The sequence below is a fragment of the Bos indicus genome, chromosome 21 (assembly GCF_029378745.1).
Source record: "Bos indicus isolate NIAB-ARS_2022 breed Sahiwal x Tharparkar chromosome 21, NIAB-ARS_B.indTharparkar_mat_pri_1.0, whole genome shotgun sequence".
Taxonomy (NCBI): Eukaryota; Metazoa; Chordata; class Mammalia; order Artiodactyla; family Bovidae; genus Bos; species Bos indicus.
Window position 1 is genome coordinate 28,556,310 of NC_091780.1, and position 25,979 is coordinate 28,582,288.

The window sequence follows — 25,979 nt, forward strand, 5'->3', positions numbered from 1 at the left end:
AGACACGGACATTTTTGGTGGGGAGTGGTTACTATTCTGCCAAGCACAAATTCTTACAATAAGCATAAACTTCTTTTGTAATTGGAAACACAAGTCAAATCATATTTAATTATTTTTTATTCATTTTTTTATTTTTTAGTGAAAACATACAGCATTTGTCTTTCTCTGTCTGACTTACTTCACTAAGCATAATACTCTGCTGGCCCACCCATGTTGTTACAAATGGTAAAACTCCATTCTTTTTAAGGCTCAGTAATATTCCATTGTGCATATATGCCCCACATCTTCTTTATCCATTCCTCTGTCGATAGACATATAGGGTGCTGACATGTCCTGGCTATTGTGAATAGTGCTACAGTGAACACTGTAGCATTTTGAAGAATGGTTTTCTCCAGATATACGCCCAGGAGTAAGACTGCAGGATCGTATGGTACTTCTATTTTTAGTCTTTTGAGAAACCTCCATACTGTTCTCCATAATGGCTACACCAATTTACATTCCCACCAACAGTGCACGAGGGTTCCCGTTTCTCCATATTCTCACCAACACTTGTTATTTCTAGTCTTTTTGACAATGGCCATTCTGTCAGGTGTGAGGTGACATCTCATTGTTGGGACCATGATCCAACAAATTAGAAAAATATAATGCAACCTTTGAAGCACACAGAATCAAGTACGCCATAAAAGATTTCCATGTAGGAAAAAAAGCTGTTCTGTGGCTGAAACCATGCCTAAGCACCTGTGGTACCCAGCAAATGTGTCTACCCTCACCAAACACACAGCTTCATGGTCTGGCAGGCTGAGGTCCTCTCGTTACCACCCAATTCCCATTCTGTTCAAGACATATACAAGTTCTTTTTTCTTTTTTTTTTCATATACAAGTTCTTAAAGATCGTTTTAGTTTCTTTAAAAAAAATGAGACTAATGCAACTTCCAATTATTTAGTTTTTCCCTTTAATAAATATAATTGCAAGGTCCTTTCCTTGTCTTTCTTTTGCTGAGTTATAGTTGATCTACAATATTATTATTGTTTCAGGCGTACAAAAATAGGGAATGCTCCACAAATTTTTGTATCATCTTTGCACATGAGCCATGCTAATAATCTCAGTATTCTTCCAATTTTGGTGCGTGCATGCTTGCTCGGTCATGTCGGACTCTTTGCGACCCCATAGACTACAGCCCAACAGGCTCCTCTGTCCATGAGATTTGCCAGGCAAGAATACAGGAGTGGGTTGCCACTTCCTCCTCTGGGGAAATCTTCCCGGCCCAGGGATCAAACCCACATCTCCTGCATTGGTAGGCGAGTTCTTTACCATTGCACCACCTGGGAAGCCCAGTTTTGGTGCAGGAGCTACTGAAGTGATCACAAGATGCTTTCATTTCTAATTTAAGCCACCAGGTGTGCTTCTAGAAGCCCTGGCCCACATGTGGATCATCTTTCTGTCCGGACACAAACCCTCCATAAAACAGCACAATGAGAGGAAACAATAGCCTTCAAGAACATGGGGGCTTGGAGTGAAGACACACAGTGGACATTCAGGAGGCCTTGTGGCACCCGTCAGTCTTTCAGCCCTGATGTAGGGATGTTACCAATATGGAATTCGCCTCCTACAGGAACCCCAGGGTGGGTACCCGGGCTCTGAGCAGGGCACCTCTGGTGGAAAGTCGGCCCAGGTCACAAAATCCATTCTGTTCTGTACCCTAAATGTCAGGTACTCATTCCTCCAGTGCCCTGGCATTGAGTGTTGACACTGACCAATGTAATCTTACACATGATGCTCACAGGCAGTCAGAGGAACCATCAACAGACGACAATGTTCATCTCAAGAATGAAAAGAACAGAGTTTTATCTTTCCATGTCTGTAACGAAATAGTTCACACGCAAGCTCCTGAAAACACTTTCCTGATAAATGGTGTGTTGCCTCCGGAAAACTGAAAATGAGACAGCTTGACCAGGTGGATCTGATTTAATCTCACTTTCTCTGTCCGCTACTCCAGGTAGCTCGCCTTGTTTGAAATTAGGTTTGGGAAAACTAATGTGAAAACATCTTTGAAAACAGAATATACACAAATACAATCTGGGTTTTTCTGAGATGATGACTTAGGGGCACTTAACTCCAAGAACACCAACCCCTTATCCCCCAAGGGTCCCCACAGACCCCACCTTCCCTGCTGGTCAGTAAAGGGAAGTCTGGCTTTGAGGAGTCTATGGCAGCAGACCCTCCATGCCACCCCTGAATGCATGCACCTGGTATTGGATTGCCAGATCCAACAAGACCTGCTGGAAATTTGGTGGGACTCTCCTTCATTAAAAACAAATATGGTTCAGCCTTCCCTGGTGGTTCAGTGGATGAGAATCCACCTGTCAATGCAGGGGACAACGGTTTGATCCCTGGTTCGGGAGAATCCCACATACCTCAGGGCAACTAAGCCCAAGCGTCAAACTACTGAGTCCCCATGCCCTAGAGCCTCTGCAACAAAAGAAGCCACTGCAAAGAGAAGCCCGCACACCACAACTAGAGAGTAGCTCCCACCTGCCTCAACTAGACAAAAGCCCATGTGCAGCAATGAAGAACCAGTGCACCAAAAATAAAAATAAATAAGTAAAAAATTTTAAAACAAACAGGCAAACAACAACAACAACAAAACAACAAAAACATGGTTCACTTAGGAAGTTGCTCAAAAGAGATAAGAAAGGACGTTGCAGTCACTGAAGGATGAGCTGGATAAGAACAAGAACCAGGCATTAAGGCACCATTAGTGAAGGATAGGAAAGCCTGGCATGCTGCAGTCCATGGGGTCCCAGAGTCGGACACAACTCAGCAACTGAACAACCACCACCACCACCCCCTGGAGATAACCACTGCTTGTGTTTTGACCAGTTTCCATTCAGGCTCTTTTTTTCCCCCTGCATACCTACATTGTGCAAAATTGGAATTCTACTGTAGCAGGACTCTTGCTATGCTCATTTAACATAACGTGAATATTTCCTTACACCACTGAATATTCCTTGAAAATATGCTATTAATGGGCATATAATTTTAAAGTGGTTACTATAACCATCCTGCAGCCATGCAAGTAACAGCAGCCATGAAATTAAAAGATGCTTGCTCCTTCAAAGGAAAGCTTTGACAAACCTAGACAGCGTATTGAAAAGCAGAGACATCACTTTGCCAACAAAGATCCACGTAGTCAAAGCTATTGTTTTTCCAGTAGTCATGTATGGATGTGAGAGCTGGACCATAAAGAAGGCTGAGCACCAAAGAATTGATGCTTTCAAACTGTGGTGCTAGAGAAGACTCTTGAGAGTTCCTTGGACAGAAAGGAGATCAAACCAGTCAATCCTAAAGGAAATCAACCCTGAATATTCATTGGAAGAACTGATACTGAAGTTGAAGCTCCAATACTTTGGCCACCTGATGTGAAGAGCCAACTCATTGGAAAAAACCCTGATGCTGGGAAAGAGTGAGGGCAGGAGGAGAAGGGGGGATGACAGGATGAGATGGTTGGATGGCATCACTGACTCAATGGACATGACTTTGAGCAAACTCCAGGAGATAGTGAAGAACAGGGAAGCCTGGCATGCTGTAGTCCATGGGGTCACAAAAAGTCAGACAGGAATTAGCAACTGAACAAAAACAACAAAACCATCTGCTACTGCTAGAGATTCAGGTTGCTTCCAATTTCCAACTAAGAAAAATAAAGCCACAGTGAGTAGCCTCACACACACATTTTACTGATATCCTTGATTTTAGTACAAACCCTTCAAAAGAGGATGACTTGACCAAAGGGTATAAATGCTTGTATTCCATAAGATAACAGCCATCAACATTTCCTCCAGTGGGTAGGACAGTATTTGTCCTCCTATGTGCTTACCCACACTGAGGATAAATATTTGAAAGACCTTTTCTACCAGTTGGGTGGAAAAGAAGGGGAAAAAGAGAGGATGGAGGAAGAAGAAGAGAACTGTTCCAATTTGCATTTCTCTGATTACTCATGGGATTCAGCCCTTTCTGTTTGTTTGCCTTTCCTATTTCTTCAATGACCTGCCGGCTAGTGTCTGCTGGAGACATTTTCCATCCGATGGTAATGTTTTCCTATTGATTTACGGCTGCTTTTAGTATAATAAGGATGGATTGGCAGGTAGGCAGTGTTATGTCCTGACTTGCCAATTCTGATGATGGTGCTGGACGCACACAGGGTGCTAATGCTTTTGTGGTCAGCTGTGTCAGTTTTCTCCTTTAACACGTCTTCTATGGCAAGCAGAGTTCTGTGGACCTTCAGCCTGGCATCTGACCCCAGCTCCTTCACTTGCCACCTGGGGGACCCTCTCTTTGCCTTAATTTCCTTGATTGAAAACAAAAGATAATGAGAGTACATTTACTGCATGAGGTCAGTGTGTGGGAAACAATTTGGGTGCTGGCCCTCAATGACCCGTCTCCTGGTCCTGCCCAGGGAGCACTGGGAGTCTACCCCCAGCCTCTACATGAGACTGGAACCCAGTCCCCACAGCAGCACCATGAGATGATGAAGCCCCAGCTGATACCTTCACTGCAGCCCTGAGAGATCCTGGCCAGAGGACTTGGACAAGTTGTGCCAAGATTCTGACCCACAGAAACTGTGACATACGAGCATTGGTTGTTTTCAGCTATAAGGTCTAGGGCTGATTTGTTACACAGCAGGAGAGAACTAACATATAATATTTGGGAAGTGCTCAGAAGAGTGCCATTAACAGACTGCAAAAATAGTCTACTGTTTGGCCACTCCTCCCATGAAAAGATGGAGTCCTTGTCCACTTCTGAAGCTGCTTGACTGTGGCTTGCTTTGACCAACGAAGCAGAAGCTCAGGTGATGGAGAGACCTGACAGGCACCTGCATACAGGTCCTTGCCCTCTTACTACCCTCACAGGCCCCCACCACCATGCCAAGGAACCCATCTGTGGGCTGAGACCACATGGCCCAGTGACCCCTGATGTGCCCCCAGCTTACAATTGGCCACCACTAGACATGCATGAGGCCCTTTACTGCAGACCCCTGAGTGGGCCCATTTATAGAACCGCCTGGCCATGCCCATGCCCAGCACACATTCCCAACCCAACTCATGGGCTGAACAAAGGAGTCCATGGGACACTTACCAACTAATCAATTCATGGGAAACTTACCGTGGTGTATGATGCTTGGTGAAGACCTGACTTACACTCAGCAGTGTTCCCTTCTGAAAATGCAGCACCTTGTTTTCATACACTAGAATCTAAAGGGTTGGGGGATACTTGTCACTTCTATTTATATTTTAGCAAACCTTGAACCAATACTGCATGAGTTCTGTTTTAGTTTGGGCCAGGATAATGTTATATACAAGGCTTCCCAGGTGGCACAGTGGTAAAGAACCTGCCTGCAGGAGATGCAGGAGACTCAGGTTTGATCCTTAGATTGGGAAGATCCCCTGGAAGAGAAAATAGCAACTCACTCCAGTATTCTTGCCTGAGAAATCCCATGGAGAGAGGAGCCTGGTGGGCTACAGTCTTTGGGGTCACAAAAAGTATACCACTAAGCACACACGCACAATGATATATGCTCTTCTTCTGGGCACACGAGGACAAAGTCTCACTAATCTGACTCTACAGAAAATCAGGGAAGTCACAGCAAAGGTGTCAGAGAGGAACAGTGATATGAACCTAGGACCAGAGGTAGAGACAGTCACCATTACTTGAGGAAGGACCCCAGGCCACTGTCCTCTGAAATCAACACTAAACCACCCCAAGTCCCTCTGTCAGTCAGTCATCAAACCCCACAACCTCTCTGCGTACAACCCCGGGCACCAAGGTTTTCCAGCCTCACTAGGTACTTCTCACTGTTACTGTCAGATAGAATCACCTCTTAGGTTTTCATAGGTTCAGTATTTTAATCAAGCTAGAAGTCTTAACCTCATCATGCGAAGATTATCACAATGACCAAGGATTTACCATCCCTAGAGAACGGCATTCAGACAGGTGATGTGACATGGGCAGAGTGGCAAGGCCAGGGACAGTGAAGCTGGGGTCCCAAAGATACCTGGCTTTGTGCAATGAGCGCCCCACCCCTATGCAGCAAGACGTTTGGCCCAGGAAGAGGACAGGGCCATACTCTGTCCTCTGGCCATACTCCCCATACTCTGTGCTGGGGAGCTCAACCTTTGAGCAGTGTCTTCCGTTAATACAATTAGCAATCCAGTCCTTGACTGAAGAGATCAGTTTCCCTTATTGGCACAAATGCCATCAAAGACACGTTAATATGTGACCAGCCTTCATAAGTTAAAAAATGATCTACATTCTAATGCTAAGTATAAATACCTAAAGACAGTGGTTTCACACTAGCCATTCAATTCCAAAAACAGGAACGTATCTGTGTGTCAGTTACAATTCTTAAATTGTCACATCTAACTAGAGTCAAGTCATTAACATATTTGAGAAATTTAGCAATTACAAATAGACTGTCAGGCTTCTTGTAAGCTAACAACTCTTAACACTCACTGGAAAACTACATGTGCCAGCTGACCACCAGCAGAGGCACGAACACCTAGGTCACCAGCCCCTCCCTCCCAATTAATAAGCACTTGGTGGTGAACAAAACCGAGAGGTTAGTCTTCTTAGGAGCCCTAAATTGACAAGAAGTAAAGCTATCCAGCTTTTCAGTTATCTTCTCATCTCTTTCTAGCTTCCATTTAATGGAAAACTTGTCAAGTTACAACTTTATGTGCCTTGCTCTACAGCACTTATTTTCTACAAATGGGATTTTCTCAGGACAATAACTATACTGACAACACTAGGCTGATTGCGAGAAATGTGTTTTTGCCAATTTTCATGAATGTTGGACATGCCTGACACTATCCTAATTTTGTAAATTTACTGCCTTGTTTGTGTGATCTTTGAGATAAATGTATTGTCACAGAAAACCCCGACTACCCTTTCTTTCCCTTCATTTTATAAATGCCAACTTTATTTAACTCTGCTGTCACTTAAGTTTCTTAGCCACATGTAATAGTTGAGACTGTTTATAAGTCAAGGCTTAAACCAATACCCCAAAAATCAGAAAACATGAGTTGGTTCTCCAAAAATTTTTTGATAGTCCAAAAAGTATACCAATATTTTACCCCAAATGGACTAACTATTCAATTGTTAGGGATTTTCTTTCTAATTGTAGTAAAGTACATATAACATAAAATGTACCGTCTTAACCATTTTTTTAGGTAACGGTTCAGGGTGTTCAGTCCATTCACACTATAATCTCCAAAATCTTTTTTAAAATTAATTAATTCATTTATTTTTGGTTGTTCTGCATCTTTGTTACTATGTAGGCTTTTCTCTGTGGTGAGTGGGAGCTACTCTCTAGTAATGGTGCCCGGGCTTCTTCTTGTGGTGGTTTCTCTAGTTGTGGAGCACAGGCTTTAGAGCACAGGTTCAGTAGTTGGACACAGGCTTAGTTGCTCTGATGCATGTGGGACTGTCCAAGACCAGGGACGAAACTCATGTCCCTTGCATTAGCAGGTGGATTCTTAACCACTGGACCACCAGGGAAGTCCCTCCAGGACTGTTTTCATCATGCAAAACTGAAAGTCTGTCCCCATTAAAGACCAAGTTCCCACCCTCCTCCTCCCCTGGCCCCTGACACCTACTAGTCTACTTTCTGTCTCTGAATTTGGCTGCTCTAGGTATTTCGTGTAAGTGGAATAGTACAGTATTTGTCCATTTTGATTGCTTTATTTCAGTCAACATAGTGTTCTCAGGGTTCATCCAGGTTGTAAAATGTGTCAGAAGTTCCTTCCTTTTCAAAGGTGAAAATAGTATTCCATGTTTTGTGAGACAAAGTTCTGTTTATTCATTCATCTGCTGATGGACACTTGGGTTATGTTCTCCTTTTGTTGTTGTGAATAACACTGCTACGAACATGGCTATGCAAAAAATATGAGTCATCACTTTCTGTTGTTTTGTGTCTATATTCAGAATGGGAATTGCTGGATCATATGGTAATTATGTAATATTTTAAGGCTCTACCATGCTGTTTTGTCTTTCCAGGTGGCACTAGTGGTAAAGAATCTGCCTGCAATGCAGGAGACACAAGAGATGAAAGTTTGATCCCCGAGTCGAGAAGATCCTGTGGAAAAGGAAATGGCAACACACTCCAGTTTTCTTGCCTGGGAAATCCCATGGACAGAGGAGTCTGGAGGGTTACAGTCCATGAGGTCGCAAACAGTTGGACATGATTGAGCATGCATGTCCATGTACCCAGTGGACAATGAACCTGAGAACAAGATAAGATCAGTTATAAAAATGAAGAAATGGTAACCATCTGTGATACAACAATCCCAGTTCTGGGTATACCCCCAAAGAAGGGAAAGCAGCAACTTGAAAACATACTTGAACACCCATGTCTATAACAGCATTTTATTCACAACAGCTGAAGGGTGGAAATAACCCAAGTGTCCATCGACAGATGAACGGATAAACAAAGCATGGTCCACACACACACAACAGAATATTTTTCAGTCTTAAAGAGGAAGGAAATGCTGATGTGTCAAAGCATGGATGAACCACGGGACACCATGCTGTGTGGAACACACTGACCACACAAGACTTACTGACATGACAGGGTAGGGCGTTAAGAAGGAGAGGGTGGGATGAATGGGGAGAGTAGCATGGAAACATATACACTAACATATGTAAAACAGATAGCCAGTGGGAATTTGCTATATGACTCAGGGAACTCAAACTGTTGCTATGTGACAACCTAGAGGGGTGGGAGGTGGGAGGGAGGCTGAAGAGGGAAAGGACATATGTATGCCTATGGCTGATCCATGTTGATACATGGCAGAAACCAACACAATACTGTAATTAACTTTCAATTAAAAGATAAATAATTAAAAAAATAACTCACAGTGTGTGATCCCACTTTGTTGAGGTCCCTGCTGCTGTTGCTGCTGCTAAGTCGCTTCAGTCATGTCCAACTCTGTGCGACCCCATAGACGGCAGCCCACCAGGCTCCCCCGTCCCTGGGATTCTCCAGGCAAGAACACTGGAGTGGGTTGCCATTTCCTTCTCCAATGCATGAAAGTGAAAAGTGAAAGTGAAGTCGCTCAGTCGTGTCCGACTCTTCACGACCCCATGGACCGCAGCCTACCAGGCTCCTCTGTCCATGGGATTTTCTAGGCAAGAGTACTGGAGTGGGGTGCCATCACTTCCTCTGTGTTGAGGTCCCAGAGCCATCAAATTCATAGAGAAATCCAGTGGTGGTTCCCTGGGGCTGGGGGAGGGGAGGATGGGGAATAAGTGTTTATAGTGGGTGTAGAGTGTCAGTTCTGCAAGATGAGAAAGACTTGGAAAGGTAATGGCTGCACAGCAATGTGAATGTCATTTTTTTTTTAAGTTGTATTGAAAAGTGAAAGTGAAAGTCACTCAGTCGTGTCCAACTCTGCGACCCCATGGACTATACAGTCTATGGAATTCTCCAGGCCAGAATACTGGAGTGGGTAGCCCTTCCCTTCTCCAGGGTATCTTCCCAACCCAGGGATGGAACCCAGGTCTCCTGCATTGCAGGTGGATTCTTTACCAGTTGAGCCACAAGGGAAGCCTAAGAATACTGGAGTGGGTAGCATATCCCTTCTCCAGTGGATCTTCCCAACCCAGGAATCAAACCTGGGTTCAATCTGCATTGCAGGCAGTTTCTTTACCAATTGAGCTATGAGGGTTTTATTGAAGTATAGTTGATTTACAAAGTTGTGTTAATTTCTGCTATACAGCAAAGTGATTCAGTTATACATATATATTCTGTTTCATGTTCTTTTCCATTATGGTTTACCACATGGTTCCATGTGCTATACAGTAGGACCATGTTGTTTATCCATCCTATAGATAAAAGTTTGCATCTGCTAATCCTAAACTCCCAAGCCTTCCCTCCTCCACCTCCCCACCCACCCCAGCAACAAGTCTGTTCTCTGTGTCTGTTTCTATTCCGAAGATAGGTTATGTCATATTTTATTTTGTGTGTTTTTTTATTTTATTTTAATTGGAGGATAATTACTTTACAATATTGCGATGGTTTCTGCCATCCATCAGCATGAATCAGCCATAGGTATACATATGTCCTCTCCCTCTTAAACCTCATATTTTAGATTCCACATATAAGTGATATCATATGGTATCTTTCTCTGATGTACTTCACTTGCACGATCATCTCTACATCCATTTGCACGATCATCTCTACATCCATCAAACAATGTGAATGTACTTAATGCCACTGAGCTGTATACACTTAAAAATGGTTAAGATGGTGAGTTTCATGTTATGGCTATTTTACCACAATAAAAAATAATAACAAATGTCCTTTTCCCCCCATAAAACTGGAATAAAAGCAGACAAGGAAGAGACCCTGGGACTCCCTGGGGCTGGGGTGTGCGTGCCCAGGGCAGGAGGGGCAGCTGTTTTCATTATCAGCCTGTCAGTGCTGTCTGACTTGAACTCTGTTGTGCACTAGATGGATTTTTTAATATTAATTTTAGAACATAATGGGGAGCAGTGGAGATGAAAAGAAAAGCAAATTGAGGAAGCCGTGTGCCAATAAGCCGGGTGTCAATCATGGACAGACGAGAGGGGATTATCCAGCAGAAGGCTCAGGCGTGCTCAGGAGTGGAGTGTCAGGACAAACCCTTCTTGCTTTCCCTTTTAATAAGGTCATGAGCTGGGGGATCAGAGGAATGCTAAAGAGACGAGGGCCTTTGCTTCAGCAAGATGTTAGTGTGTGGCCAGAGCAGCCCCCACTGTGTGATTGGGGGTCCTGGACCTAAGCCCTGACCTGGAGAGAGGACGGGTTCAGGACAAGAACACAAGGATTATGACATCAGCCTGCGACCTCACTCCAAGGTGAAATCATCTCAACTGTCTGGAATGCTAAATTTTAAAGTAAGCAGATGAACTCATCAGTGTTACAAATGTTTTGCATTTTGATACCAACATTCATAAATGCCATGAGTAGCAGACCACAGACAAAGGAAGGAAGTGGGGGTGGATTCTGGGTGGCCACCGGCTCCTCTGAAAGCAGTGAGCTACGTGGGTGGGAGCTGCCCAGGCCACAGTGGGAATGGTCACTGGCCAACACCCCACCCTGCCAAGTCCAGAAGGGCAAGATGTCCAGAAACCACCAGATGAAAACTAGGCAACAAGGCTTTGAATGTGCAAGTAGAACAAAAGCCACACAAGGAACGGGATGAAGAACTGGGTTCTCCACTTGAAGGACTCTGATGTGAAGAGAGGAAGAGCTGGGGAAAGGAGGATCATTGTGCAAAATCAGACTTGGCTCCGGTTTGACAACAGAGATCCCTATAGTTGGCTCTAGGACGCCAGGTACTCCCAAGTCAGAAATACCATGGACAGCACCCTGCATTCTGCAGAGGGGTGATTTAACGGAACTGTAAATACCTAATATTCCACAACAATAAGAACAGAAGCAGCCATGAGAAAGAATAACTGACATTTATTTGGTTTAAACCACAGCCAGGCAATCCTCGCTACACTTTCATTGCATGCTCACTCGGTAATTCCTTGTTATCTGAATTTTATGATTCATTATAAATATTATCAACAAACCCCCCAAAAATGAGGATATTTGATTATACATCATGAGTTCTTCAGGATGACAGTTGCAGCTAAATGATGGCGGGGGAAGGAAAGGGTGGGATGAACTGAGAGTGTAGCATTGAAACATACACACTACCATGTGTAAACTGTTGGATATGTAAAGATTTTCTTATATAATGCTAGTTCAGGACTCTAGCAACTGTGAGGCTATGCCCCAAAAGTGTAAATATCAATTTTTTAAAAAATTTATGGGACTTAACTGGTGGTCCAGTGGCTAGGACTCTGAGCTCCCAGTGCAGGGGGCCTGAGTTCAATCCCTGTTTGGGGAGCTAGATCCCATGCCACAACTAAAGAGTTCACATGCTGCAACTAAGACCCAGTGCAGTCAAATAAATAAATATTTTTTAAAAAATTTCTTCTGGATTAAAGTCGTATCTCTCACAGGACCTGCACATAGGCCATCTCAGCAACCCTGCTTGGACGAATGCTGGGAAATATCTTCCCCTAAGGATCCAGCCAGGATGAGGCTGACACAGAATTCAGGGGGTGCCCATGGTGACCCCCTCATCCCATTCTGACAGTCTCCTTCCCCAAAATTCTGACACTTGCTACAACATGGACACACCTTGAGGACATCATGCTAAGTGAAACAAGCCAGTCACAGAAGGGCAAATACTGTGTGACTCCTCTTCTACGAGGTCCCTGTGTGTGCCTGCTTGCGTGCTCAGTAGCTCAATCATGTCCCATTGTAGCCTGGCAGGCTCCTCTGTTCATGGGATTTCCCAGGCAAGAATACTAGAGCGGACTGCCATTTCCTCCTCCAGGGTATCTTCCCGACCCAGGGATCATACCCAGGTCTTCTGCACTGGCACGTGGACTCTACCACTGAGCCACCTGGGAAGGAGTCAATTTCCTAAAGGCAGAAAGGAATGGTGTCAGGACGTCCTTGGTGGTCCGGTGGTTAGGACTCCCTGTTTCCAATGCAGAGGGTGTGGGTCTAATCCCTAGTCATGGAACTAAGATCCAACATGCCACTCGATGCAACCAAGAGTTTTTTAAAAAAAGAAAAGAAAAACTAGATGGTGGGTGCCAGGGGCTGAGGCAGGGGCGAGCAGGGAGTTAGTATTTCATGGGGACAGAGTTGCAGTTTTGCAAGATGAAAAGAGGGAAAGACAGATGGTAGTGAGGTTTGCAGAGCAATGTGAATGTACTTAATGCCACTGAACCGTACACTGAAAAATGGTTAAGAGGGTATATGTTTCTTATGTGTATTTTGTTGCTGTTGTTCCATCGCTCAGTTGTGTCCAAATCTTTGCAACCCCATGGGCTGCAGCACACCAGGTTTCCCTGTCCTTCACTATCTCCCAGAGTTTGTTCCAGTTCATTTCCATTGAATTTGTGATGCTGTCTAACCATGTGTATGTGTATTTTAACAAAATTAAAAAATTTAAAAAAATCTTCTAGTCCCAAAGGCTGCTTTCCATTCAAATCTCCCAGAAGGAAACCAGCAGGGTCCCCTCCAGGGACCCCAGCTGCAGGCAGGAGTTCTCCTAGAAAAATTGCTCCCTCTGTATTTCTCTCCACACTTGAATTGTCTTTACCACCATGGGAATATCTTACTTTCTTTTCCAAAATCAGCGCCCTTGAGTACCCAGAAAGAATAGTGAAAACCACTGATTTTCTACAAGCAAGCAGCAGGGGGTTGGTAGCAGGTATGTTCAGTACAGCTTTGGAAACTGTAGAATGGATTTCTTCACATCACCAAGAAGAGGCTAAGACAAGAGCAAACAATTGATGCCAAATTAAATAACCCTTAACAAACACACCACAGAAAATCACAACATGCTTATAAACACTGGCATAGAAGAGCAAAGCTGACTGAGGAGGAAGGGGAGGCCGCAACCACCATGTTGGCTCCGTTTCTGTTACCCAATTCGCCATGAGCACAGCAGTCCTGGGCCAGAAAGTCCTGTTCCCCAGTTACACATTTCCTGTGAGCAGGGCAGTCTTGTCCTCAGGGCTCACCCCAGGACAAACTTCACCTCAACTGACCGCCTCCCTCTCTCACACATCCCTGCAGGCTAAGCCAGGGGGGTAAATTTTTGTCACTGGGGCCCCCAGCCCAGCCCAGCCCACCCCCTAGGACGGCTGACACTGCCAGGCAATCAGCCAGGCAAGAAGCTACAGCCAGGTCAGTAGCTTCTCAATCCTTCCAGAAACTGCTGGAAGCCACAATACACTGATGGGCACCAGAAGACCAAGTAACGGAGTCACCTGTGCAGTCCCAGAAGCTACCAGTCAGCCACAGTGACATAGAAGGGGCTCTGCCTTCCAGGTGTCAGAGATGAGATAATCCTTCAAAGATGCTGAGCAATTCCTTCCTTGGAATTTTACTGTGAACTGTCCCAAGTTTATTATTTATTTTTAGAAGATGGCAGAGTAGAAGCACATGCGCTCATCTTCTCCTGAGAGAACTCCAAAATTACAACTTGCTGTTGAATCACCATCGAAAGGAGAAGGTTGGATCCCACCAAAAAAAGATACTGCACATCCAAGGGCAAAGGAGAAGCCCCAGTAAGATGGTAGGAGGGTCAAAATTGCATTTAGAATCAAACCCCATACCTTCCAGAGATGCTGGGAGGGCTCAAACAAAACCTTGTGCGCACAAGGACACACAGACCCCACAGAAACTAAGCCAGACCTATATTTGAGTCTCCTGTAGAAGTATGAGTCAGCAGTGGCCTGCCACAGGGTCAGGGACTCTGGATGCAGCTACCTGGCCACACAGGCTGTGGCCTAAGCCCTCTTGGAGGTCACCATTAACCTCACTGTAGAGCTACTGAGCAGATGACCCACAAACTGCAGAACAATTATATCAAAGAAATTCTGACACTGTTAAGAAAGTTCTAGGACCCACAACAGATTTCCAAACCTGGGGATCTGGCAAAGGGACTGAGAACTCCCAGAGAATTTGACTTTGGAGGCCAGTGGGATTGATTACAGAACTTACACAGGACTGGGGAAACAGACTCTTGGAGGGCAAGAACAAAACCCTATGTGCATCAGAACCCAAGAAAAAGGAGCAGTGACCCCAAAAGAGACTGACCCAGACTGGCCTGTGAGTGTCCCCAAGTCTCCAGTGGAGGCATAAGTGGGCAGTGGTCTGCTGCAGGGTAGGGGGCACTGAGTACTGCAGTGAATGCCTGAAACCTTTTGAGGGAGGTCGCCATTATCTTCGCTACCTCCACCATAGTTTGGTCTCAGGTCAAACAACAGGGAGAGAAAACAGCCCCATCCATCAACAGAAAACTGGTACTGAGCATGGCCCCGCCCATCAGAACAAGACCTAGTTTCCCCCACAGTCAGTCTCACCCATCAGAAAGCTTCCATAAGCCTCTTATCCATCAAAGGGCAGATAGAATGAAAACCACAATCACAGAAAACTAATCAAATTGACCACAGCCTTGTCTAACACAATGAAACTATGAGCCATGCTGTGTAGGGCCACCCAAGATGAACAGACCATGGTGTAGAGTTTTGACAATACGTGGTCCACTGAAGAAGGGAATGGCAAACCATTTCAGTATTCTTGCCTTGAGAACCATGATCAGTATGAAAAGGCAAAAAGATATGACACTGAAAGATAAACTTGCCAGGTCAGTAGGTGCCCAATATGCTACTGGAGAAGAGTGGAGAAATAGCTCCAGAAAGAATGAAGAGACGGAGCCAAAGTGAAAACTAGGCCCAGTTGTGGATATGACTGGTGATGGAAGTAAAGTCTGATACTATGAAGAGCAATATTGCATAGGAACCTGGAATGTTAGGTCCATGAATCAAGGCAAATTAGAAGTGGTCAACAGGAGATGGCAAGAGTGAACATCGACATTTTAGTAATCGGTGAACTAAAATGGAATGGAATAGGTGAATTTAACTCAGATGACCATTATATCCTCTACTGTGGGCAAGAATCCCTTAGAATAAATGGAGTAGCCCTCACAGCCAATAAAACAGTCTGAAATGCAGTACTTGGGTGCAATCTCAAAAATGACAGAATGATCTCTGTTGTTTCCAAGGCAAACCATTCAATATCACAGTAATCCAAGTCTATGTCCCAACCAGTAATGTTGAAGAAGCTGATATTGAATGGTTCTATGAAGACCTACGAGGCCTTCTAGAACTAACACCCAAAATAGATGTCCTTTTCATCATAGGGGACTGGAATGCAAAAGTAGGAAGTCAAGAGATACCTGGAGTAACAGGCAGGTTTGGCCTTGGAATACAAGATGAAGCAGGGCAAAAGCTAACAGTTTTGCCAAGAAAACACAATGTTCATAGCAAATACCCTCTTCTAACAACACAAGAGAAGACCCTACACATGGACATCACCAGATGGTCAATACAGAAATCAGACTGATTATATTCTTTGCAGCCAAAGATGGAGAAGCTCTATACGGTCAGCAAAAACAAGACCAGGAGCTCACTGTGGCTCAGATCATGAACTCCTCATTGCCAAATTCACACTTCAATTGAAGAAAGTAGGGAAAACCACTAGGCCATTCGGGTATGACCTAAATCAAATCTCTTATGATTATACAGTGGAAGTGACAAATAGATTCAAGGGATTATATCTGATAGACACAGTGCCTAAAGAACTATGGATGGAGATTTGTGACACTGTACAGGAGGCAGTGATCAAAACCATCCCCAAGAAAAAAGAAATGCAAAAAGGCAAAATGGTTGTCTGAGGAGGCCTTACAAATAGCTGAGAAAAGAAGAGAAGCAAAAGGCAAAGGAGAAAAGGAAAGGTATACCCATTTGCATGCAGAGTTCCAAAGAATAGCAAGGAGAGATAAGAAAGCCTTCCTTAGTGATCAATGCAAAGAAATAGAGGAAAACAATAGAATGGGAAAGACTAGAGATCTCTTCAAGAAAATTAAAGATACCAACGGAACATTTCATGCAAAGATGGGCACAATAAAGGACCAAAAATATATGGACCTAACAGAAGCAGAAGCTATTAAGAAGAGGTGGCAAGAATACACAGAAGAACTATACAAAACATATCTTAATGACCCAGATAACCACGATAGTGTGATCACTCACCTAGAGCCAGACATCCTGGAATGTGAAGTCAAGTGGGCTTTAGGAAGCATCACTACAAACAAAGCTAGTGGAGGTGATGGAATTCCTGTTGAGCTATTTCAAATCCTAAAAGATGATGCTGTGGAAATGCTGCACTCAATATGCCAGCAAATTTGGAAGACTCAGTAGGGGCCACAGGACTGGAAAAGGTCAGTTTTCATTTGAATCCCAAAGAAAGGCAATGCCAAAGAATTTTCAAACTTACTGCACGATTGCACACATCTCACATGCTAGGAAACTTCCAGATGTTCAAGCTAGATTTAGAAAAGACAGAGGAACCAGAGATCAAATTGACAACATTCACTGGATCATCGAAAAAGCAAGAAAGTTCCAGAAAAAATCTACTTCTGCTTTATTGATTATGCCAAAGCCTTTGACTGTGTAGATAACAACAAACTGTGGGAAATACTTCAAGAGATGGGCATACCAGACCACCTTACCAGCCTCCTGAGAAATCTATATGCAGGTCAAGAAGCAACAGTTAGAACCAGACATGGAACAACAAACTGGTTCCAAATTGGGAAAAGAGTACATCAAGGCTGTATATTGTCACCCTGCTTATTTAACTTACATGCAGAGTACATCATGCAAAATGCTGGGCTGGATGAAGCACAAGTTGGAATCAAGATTGTCAGGAAAAATACCAATAACCTCAGATACGCAGATGACACCACCCTTATGGCAGAAAGCGAAGAAGAAATAAAGAGTCTCTTGATGAAAGTGAAAGAGGAGAGTGAAAAAGGTGGCTTAAAGCTCAACATTCAGAAAACTAAGATCATGGCATCCCGTGCCATCACTCCATGGCAAATAGATGGAGAAACAATGGAAACAGTGACAGACTTTATTTTCATGGGCTCCAAAATCACTGCAGATGGTGACTGCACCCATTAAATTAAAAGACGCTTGCTCCTTGGAAGAAAAGCTATGACTATCCTGCTGCTGCTGCTAAGTCGCTTCAGTTGTGTCTGACTCTGTGCGACCCCAGAGACAGCAGCCCACCATGCTTCCCCGACCCTGGGATTCTCCAGGCAAGAACACTGGAGTGGGTTGCCATTTCCTTCTCCAATGCATGAAAGTGAAAAGTGAAAGTGAAGTTGCCCAGTCGTTCCTGACTCTTAGCAACCCCATGGACTGCAGCCTACCAAGCTCCTCTGTCCATGGATTTTCCAGGCAAGAGTACTGGAGTGGGGTGCCATTGCCTTCTCCGATGACTATCCTAGACAGCATATTAAAAAGCAGAGACATTACTTTGCCGACAAAGGTCTGTCTAGTCAAAGCTATGTTTTTTTCAACAGTCATGCATGGATGTGAGAGTTGGACTATAAAGAAAGCTGAGTGCTGAAGAATTGATGCTTTTGAACTATGGTATTGGAGAAGACTCTTGAGAGTCCCTTGGATGGCAAGGAGATCAAACCTGTCAACCCTAGAGGAAACAGTCCTGAATATTCATTGGAAGGACTGATGCTAAAGCTGAAACTCCAATACTTTGGCCTCCTGATGCAAAGAACTGACTCATTTGAAAAGACCCTGAGGCTTGGGAAAGATTGAAGGCAGGAGGAAAAGGGGGCAACAGAAGATGAGATGATTGGATGGCATCACCAACTCAACGGACAAGAGTTTGAGCAAGCTCCGGGAGTTGGTGAAGGACAGGGAAGCCTGATGTGCTGCAGTCATGGGGTCGCAAAGAGTCGGACATGACTGAGCAACTGAACTGAACTGTCCCAAGTTTTAAGTGCTAGCAAATAAACACTTAACAGTGCAAGAGCCAAATAAAACACGTCTGGAGGCAGACAGCCACCTGTGGCCCTCGGTTTCCCGACCTCTAAACTAAAAGATATCCTTCAGTGCTCAGGGTGAACATGAAAATGTAAGTGTTAAAAGAAAAAATAAAAAAAGAGGATGGGGAAGGAAATGGCAATCTACTCCAGTATTCTTGTCTAGAAAATCCCACAGACAGAGAAGCCTGGTGGGTTATAGTTCATGAGGTCAAAAAGAGTCAGACAGGACTGAGCAATACCAAAAAATCCCAGTCAATCCAGTTTTTAAAATGGGCAGAGTATCTGAATAGGCATTTTTCTAAAGGAAATACAGATGACCAAAAAGATACATGAAAAGATGTTCAAGATCGTTAATCACCAGGGAAATGCAAATCAAAACTACCGTGAGATATCACCTCACACCTGTCAGAATGGCTGTCACCAAATAGACAAGAAATGACAAGTATTGGCATATACGTGGAGAAAATGAAACTGTTGATGGGAATATAAATTGGTGTTGACACTCTGGAAATCAGTATGGAGGTTCCTCAAAATATTAAAAATAGAATTAACATATGATGCGGCAACTCCACTTTTGGGTATATATCCAAACAAAAACATATATATATATATATGCATATATATCTCATATATAAAAGATATATATGCAGCCCCTTGTTCACTGCAGCATTATGTACAACAGCCAAGACATGGAAACAATCTAAATGTCTATCCATGGATGAACAGATAAAGAAAACACACACACACACACATATATAATATATACACACATACACACAGTGAATGTTATTCCATAGTCAATTCAATTATTCAGTATTATTCATGTTTAAAAAGAATGAAATCTTGCCATTTGTTACAACATGGATAGACACTGAAGGTATTATGCTAAGTGAAACAAGTCAGCCAGAGAAAGATAAGTGCTGTATGAATCTTATATGTGGAATTAAAAACAACAACAACAACAACAAAACAAGTTCATATATACAGAGAACAGACTGGTGGCTGACAGAGATGGGTGCTGAGGAAGTTTGGTGAAATGAGTGACCACAGATACAACTTGCAGTTATAAAATAAGTGTCCTGGGAATGTAATGTACAGCATGGGGACTACAGTTAGAAATACTGTGTTGTGTATTTGAAACTAGATAAGAGAGTAGATTGTTAAAGTTCTCATCACAAGAAAAAAACAGTGACAATGTACGTTGATGGACGTTAGCTAGACTTGGGGTAACCAATACAAATATTGAATCATTATGTTGTTCCCCTGAAACTAATACAATGTTATATGTTAATTACGCCACAATAAAAATAATTAATCTTTAAAAAACAACAGAGAGGTCTTCCCTGGTCGTTCAGTGCTAAAGAATCAGACTGCCAATGCAGGAGATACAGGTTGAATCCCTGGTCTGGGAAGATCCCACATGCTGCAGAACAACTAAGCCAGTTGTGTCCAGCTCTTTGTGACCGCATGGACTGTAGCCTGCCAGGCTCCTCTGTCCATGGAATTCTCCAGGCAAGAATACTGGAGTGGGTTGTCATTCCCTTCTCCAGGGGATTTTCCCAACTCAGGGCTCAGTAGTTGCAGCTCCTGGGCTTGAGCCCATGCTCTAGAGCCTGGGAGCCACAACTAACGAGTCCGTGTGCCCTACAGCCCGTGCTTGGCAACAAGAGAAACCACTGCAATGAGAAGCCCAAGCACCACAACTAGAAGTAGCCACTGCTTGCCACAACCTGACAAAAGCCTGAACAACAACTAAGACCCAGCACAGCAAAAAATAAATTTATATTATTTTTTAAAAAAACAGAGAGGCAGGGTGGGGTGGGGTCCACAGGCATAGTCTGGGGGCCTGTGTCACCTGCACAATGCTGACAATGACCCAGCTCTGAGGACCAGATGGGGATGGACGCAGCTCCTGGGCCAATGCAGGCTCACAGCAGGTGCAGGACCCTGTAAGCTCTGTGTTTGCTGCGATCACCATCCAGTTGAGCAGGAGAGCCACACACCAGGCTCTCCCTTCCGTACAGGCTAGGCTCTGTGATGACTCTGCTGCTGGAAGACGCCCCCCTTGGCTCCTGTGACAACCTCCTGCAGCCCCAGACATGGACACTCTCAGCTCTACGGACAGCAGTCAACTCTGAACCAAGGCACCCAGCAAAACAAGAGAGCAAGAGAGACACCATGGGAGCAGAGAGAAGGGACCCCGCGTTCCCCAGAAGGGACATGAGGCCATCACAGGACAGGAATCCTGAGACACAAGATGTCACTATGGATGCCGGTCCTGGTGTCCGCTCCCCTGGTCACCCGTTCAATCTGGACAGGCATGTCTCCCGTCTCCAGGGAAACCAGCCCCAGCGGAAAGACGACTGGTCCATGGCGACAGGCATCTGATTTCACTTCTCAGTGATGCCTTGCCAAGGGGGGAGGGGAGTGGGGGGTGGAATCTGTATCCTGTCCACATTAATATCTATCCATGAGCTAATAGTCTATTAAGGAATACTCACAGACAAGATAATCATATCTGGGGAATGTGACAGATGAGCAAATGAAAACAAATGTAAACTTTCAAAATGTCAAGGGGCAACAGTATGAAATCCAGAGACACAAAGCACACATAGAAGTTTCAGGCAGTTTACACTGTTCAAAATGCAACTTTAGCTCTGTAATTTTTATAACTGAAACTGGCAATTCTTTTTATCTTCAGAATAATGAAACTGGTGATTTACATAATAGGTGTGATCATTTGAAAAAGAGTATTGTATACTTTATTATATGCTTGTAAAGTTGACCTCCCACCATAAGACAAAAAGTCGATGCTCACATCTGTTCTGGGGAGGGGAATGGTTAGCTGACCCCTTCTTATTTTCAGAAGGCATTCTGGCTAAAATATCAGCAGAAAAGATCAAAACAATGATAAATAGGTCAGACATTGGTCACATTCTCTGAGAGCACATCCAAGCAAGTGGTGGTGTGTGAGAGCTCATTTCTTGACACCTTCACCAGCCGGGTTTTACCATCCTTTAAGTCTTTTCTTTATTTGAAAATCAAAATACATCAATACTAACATAACACTCGCAGCCTATATTTATTAACTGCTCATCATGATCCACTCACTGCATTAAAAAAAATTCTGCATAAATTTTCTCATTTAACCCTCACAACAGTTCAGAATCAGTCAAGAATTATTATGCCTATTTTATGGCTAAGAAAACCAAGGGTTGGAATTTTAAAGCCACATGTGATGCCCCAAATCACACGCTGAAGATTGCCAGGGATGACACAAACTTGGTATCTAATTTCCAAGTCCAGGCTGCCTGAATAACAGAAGTGTCATCTTGTCATCAATTTCTCTGGTTAAATACTAGTGAGGCTTTTTAAAAATCAGGAATCAAATCACACCTCTTATGTTTACTGGCCATTTGTATTTGTTCTTTTTAAAAACTGCTCACCCATTACCTTTTTTTTTTTTTCTGATTTTCTCAACTGGAATATTCACTTTTTTCTATTGATTTGTTAAATTCAACACTTACTAAATACTTTAAAACATTTCCTACCAAAGGCAATGTTTTCCCCCAAGCTTTCTGTCTCTATTTAGTTTTCTTCAAGTGCCAGTAATACATTTTAATAACTAGCTGCACACATCTCCCCTCATTGTTGTTCTTTTGTAAAAAATTTCCTTGAATGCAGTTTTCTGTTTCTTCCTTGAATACTAGTCCATTTGGGTTTTGCTTCTTAAGAAAATGTGATGGCATCTTTTCATAGAAAAACAGCTATTTCAGTAAGATTTTCAAATACATTAGAGGTGCATAAACACTTCTTAGGTTTAAATGCTTATCTCCGTATCGCCTACCTTCTTGTTCAGTAACATTTTCTTTGTTTTTCTGGTTTGGGGGAAGATTATTCTTTTTTTTTTTTTAATTAATTTTATTTTATTTTTAAACTTTACATAATTGTATTAGTTTTGCCAAATATCAAAATGAATCCGCCACAGGTATACATGTGTTCCCCATCCTGAACCCTCCTCCCTCCCCATACCATCCCTCTGGGTCATCCCAGTGCACCAGCCCTAAGCATCCAGTATCGAACCTGGACTGGCATCTTGTTTCATACATGATATTTTACATGTTTCAATGCCATTCTCCCAAATCTTCCCACCCTCTCCCTCTCCCACCAGAAGGGAAAGAGACACGGGTACCCCAATGTTCATCGCAGCACTGTTTATAATAGCCAGGACATGGAAGCAACCTAGATGTCCATCAGCAGATGAATGGATAAGAAAGCTGTGATACATATACACAATGGAGTATTACTCAGCCATTAAAAAGAATACATTTGAATCAATTCTAATGAGGTGGATGAAACTGGAGCCTATTATACAGAGTGAAGTAAGCCAAAAGGAAAAACACCAATACAGTATACTAAAGCATATATATGGAATTTAGAAAGATGGTAACAATAACCCTGTGTACGAGACAGCAAAAGAGACACTGATGTATAGAACAGTCTTATGGACTCTGTGGGAGATTATTCTTATCACGTGATTTTTTAAAAAAATCTTATTGATCTTTTCCAAGAATGGTTAGATTTATTCATCAAATTTTTCATATTCAATTTTATCTTTATTCTCTCCTATTTTTATCTGGATGTGGCTTATTGTTTTTTTTTTCCCCCACAAGTTTACTAGAGTGGCATGTTCAATTCATTAAAAAATTTTTTTCAGGACTTTCCTGGTGATTCAGTGGCTGGACTCTGCCCTCCTAATGCAGGGGGACCAGGTATGATCCCTGATCAGCAAACTAGATACCACATGCCACAACTAAAGATCCCGCATGCCATAACTAAGACCCAACACAACCAAATAAATTAATAAAAAAAATTTTTCTTTTTACCTAACAATGATAGCACTGAAGCTATAAACTGTCCTGTGAACACATATAGTTAATAGAGTATTGCTGTTGTTATTTCCATTTTTATAATTTTCACTCACTATTTGGTGTTTATTATTTCTGTGCATTTTCATACTTATACTGCAAATGAAGGTTTCCTAAAATGATGGTTTTGTTTTGTATACTTTACATAAATGTTATCAAGCTATTTTTTAAAAGTTTGGATTTTGATCCAAGGGTTATTTGGCCTAGTGGCTGTTTTTATTTATTTATTTTTGTTTGTTTGCCTTTTTAAAAATGAAGTTTACCTATGCCTTTATTCTAGCTTTACAGAATGGTGATCATAGAACCATAATTTCTGCATTTTAGAATAAGCTGATGTTTTCCTTGAGAATGTAATCAATGTTTTAAATGGTTCATCAGTATTTAAGTGGATATTTCCTGATGCGATAGAATATTGGTATATACTTATTAACATGTCCTTTTATATTATTAAATTATTTCATATCTTTATTCAGTTTGCCTTAACCCTTGGGTCAAAATCCAAAGTTTAAAAAAATAGCTTGATAACATTTATGTAAAGTATACAAAACAAAACCATTTTAGGAAACCTTCATTTGCAGTATAAGTATAAAAATGCACAGAAATAATAAACACCAAATAGTGAGCGAAAAATTATAAAAATGGAAATAACAATAGCAATTTTCTATTAACTAAAGAAATGAGTAACTTTGAGATGAAAACTGTGACTTTTGTCAATTTCTCACACCTTTTATTTGATGTGTTTTGAGGTTGTATTTTTAGTAAAGGATCAAGACACTTTTATCTTCACTTCAGCATTTTCTTTTGTTTCCATAAAATTACTCATTCCTTTTGATCCCCTCTGCCTTGATTTAATATGGCTTTTCAGCTGGACCTGTCTTGTACATCTCTGTCCTTTATTTTTAGCATCTTGGTACCTTTGTTTTAGGGGCTTCCAAGGTGGCTCAGGGTAAAGAATCTGCCTGCCAGTGCAGAAGACACTAGAGACGAGGGTTTGATCCCTCGGTTGGGAAGATCCCCTGGAGAAGAAAATAGCAACCTGCTCCAGTATTCTTGCCTGGGAAATCCCATTGACAGAGGAGCCTGGTGGGCTACAGTCCATGGTGTCACAGAGAGTCGGACAAGACTGAAGTGACTAAGCACACAAACATGCACTACATATAAAAGTAAACACATATGTCATAGATGAGCATGTAAAAAAGGTTTAACTTTTAGAAGAAATTATGAGAATTTCTCTATATAGTATCAGGATATGGAAGTGATAGTGAAAGTCGCTCAGTCATATCTGACTCTTTGCAACCCCATGGACTATACAGTCCATGGAATTCTCTAGGCCAGAATACTGGAATGGGTAGCCTTTCCCTTATCCAGGGAATGTCCCCAACCCAGGGATCATACCCAGGTTTCCCGCGTTGTAGGAGTGTTCTTTCCCTGCTGAGCCATAAGGGAAGCCCAAGAATACTGGAGTGGGTAGCCTATCCCTTCTCCAGGGGATCTTCCTGACCCAGGAATTGAACCAGGGTCTCCTGCATTGCAGGCAGATTCTTTACCAACTGAGCTAAAATATTTCTTAAATAAGACAAAAATCATTTAAGGAAATGTTTATGTATTTAACTACATCAAAATTTAAACCTCTTAGGGCAAGTGACAGTCTAGAGTCTAGGAGAAGATATTTATAATATTACTTTAAAAGTATCCAGAACAGGGACTTCCCTGGTGGTCCAGTGGTTAAGACCCTGTGCTTCCACAGCAGGGGCATAGGTTCAATCCCTGGTCAGGGAACTAAGGTCTCACATGCCATGCGGTGCAGCCAAAAAATAACAATAAAGTTTTTTTTAAAATAAGTATCCGGACTATATAGAGATCCTATAAATTGGTAGAAAAAAGCAAACTCCCCAACAGGAAAATTAACAAAAGACACAAATAGGTAATTTAATGAAGAAGAAATCCCACAGCAAATAACATAAAAATAAATGTAAACTCATTAAATTCAGGAAATAGAAAGCGAAAACAATGATTAATATCCTGAGGCATATTTACTAGGAAGCTAATGAAGTGTAAGCATCAAGACCCCCTCACTCATGTGGGCTCTTTACAAGGTTCTGGCTTCCCATGGTATTCACACAGTCATACATTTTTGCAAATTTTGTAAAATTAAAATGCTCATGGACTTTTTGGAATCTAATAAAGAGGAAGCTGAAATGGTCTGGGGCACACTGATATGATTTGTCATCATGTTGGTGTAATTAGGTTCCTGCTACCCTTCCCAGTAGAACTGGTAAACAGTGGTCCCTCTGCTGCCCCATGCCAGCACACCCACACAGTGGGATGCAGTCTGGGGACTGGAGGTTCTGCACTGTAAAATGCCACACTGTAAATGCCACACTGTAAATGCCACACTGTAAAATGCCACACTGGGACATCCCTGGTGGTCCAGTGGTTAAGAATCCACCTTCCAATGCAGGGGACATGGATTTGATCCCTCGTTGGGGAATTAAGATCCCATATGCCATGAGGCAACTAAGCCTG

The 25,979-nt window shown here is 42.7% G+C and overlaps 1 protein-coding gene and 1 pseudogene across 1 annotated transcript in view; both read right to left on the reverse strand.

The window, feature by feature from the left end:
- ENTREP2 (endosomal transmembrane epsin interactor 2) overlaps positions 1-25,979 on the reverse strand; it is a 241,270-nt gene that overhangs the window by 152,405 nt on the left and 62,886 nt on the right. The window lies entirely within an intron of this gene.
- On the reverse strand, positions 1,042-1,139 carry LOC139178385 (U6 spliceosomal RNA; annotated as a pseudogene).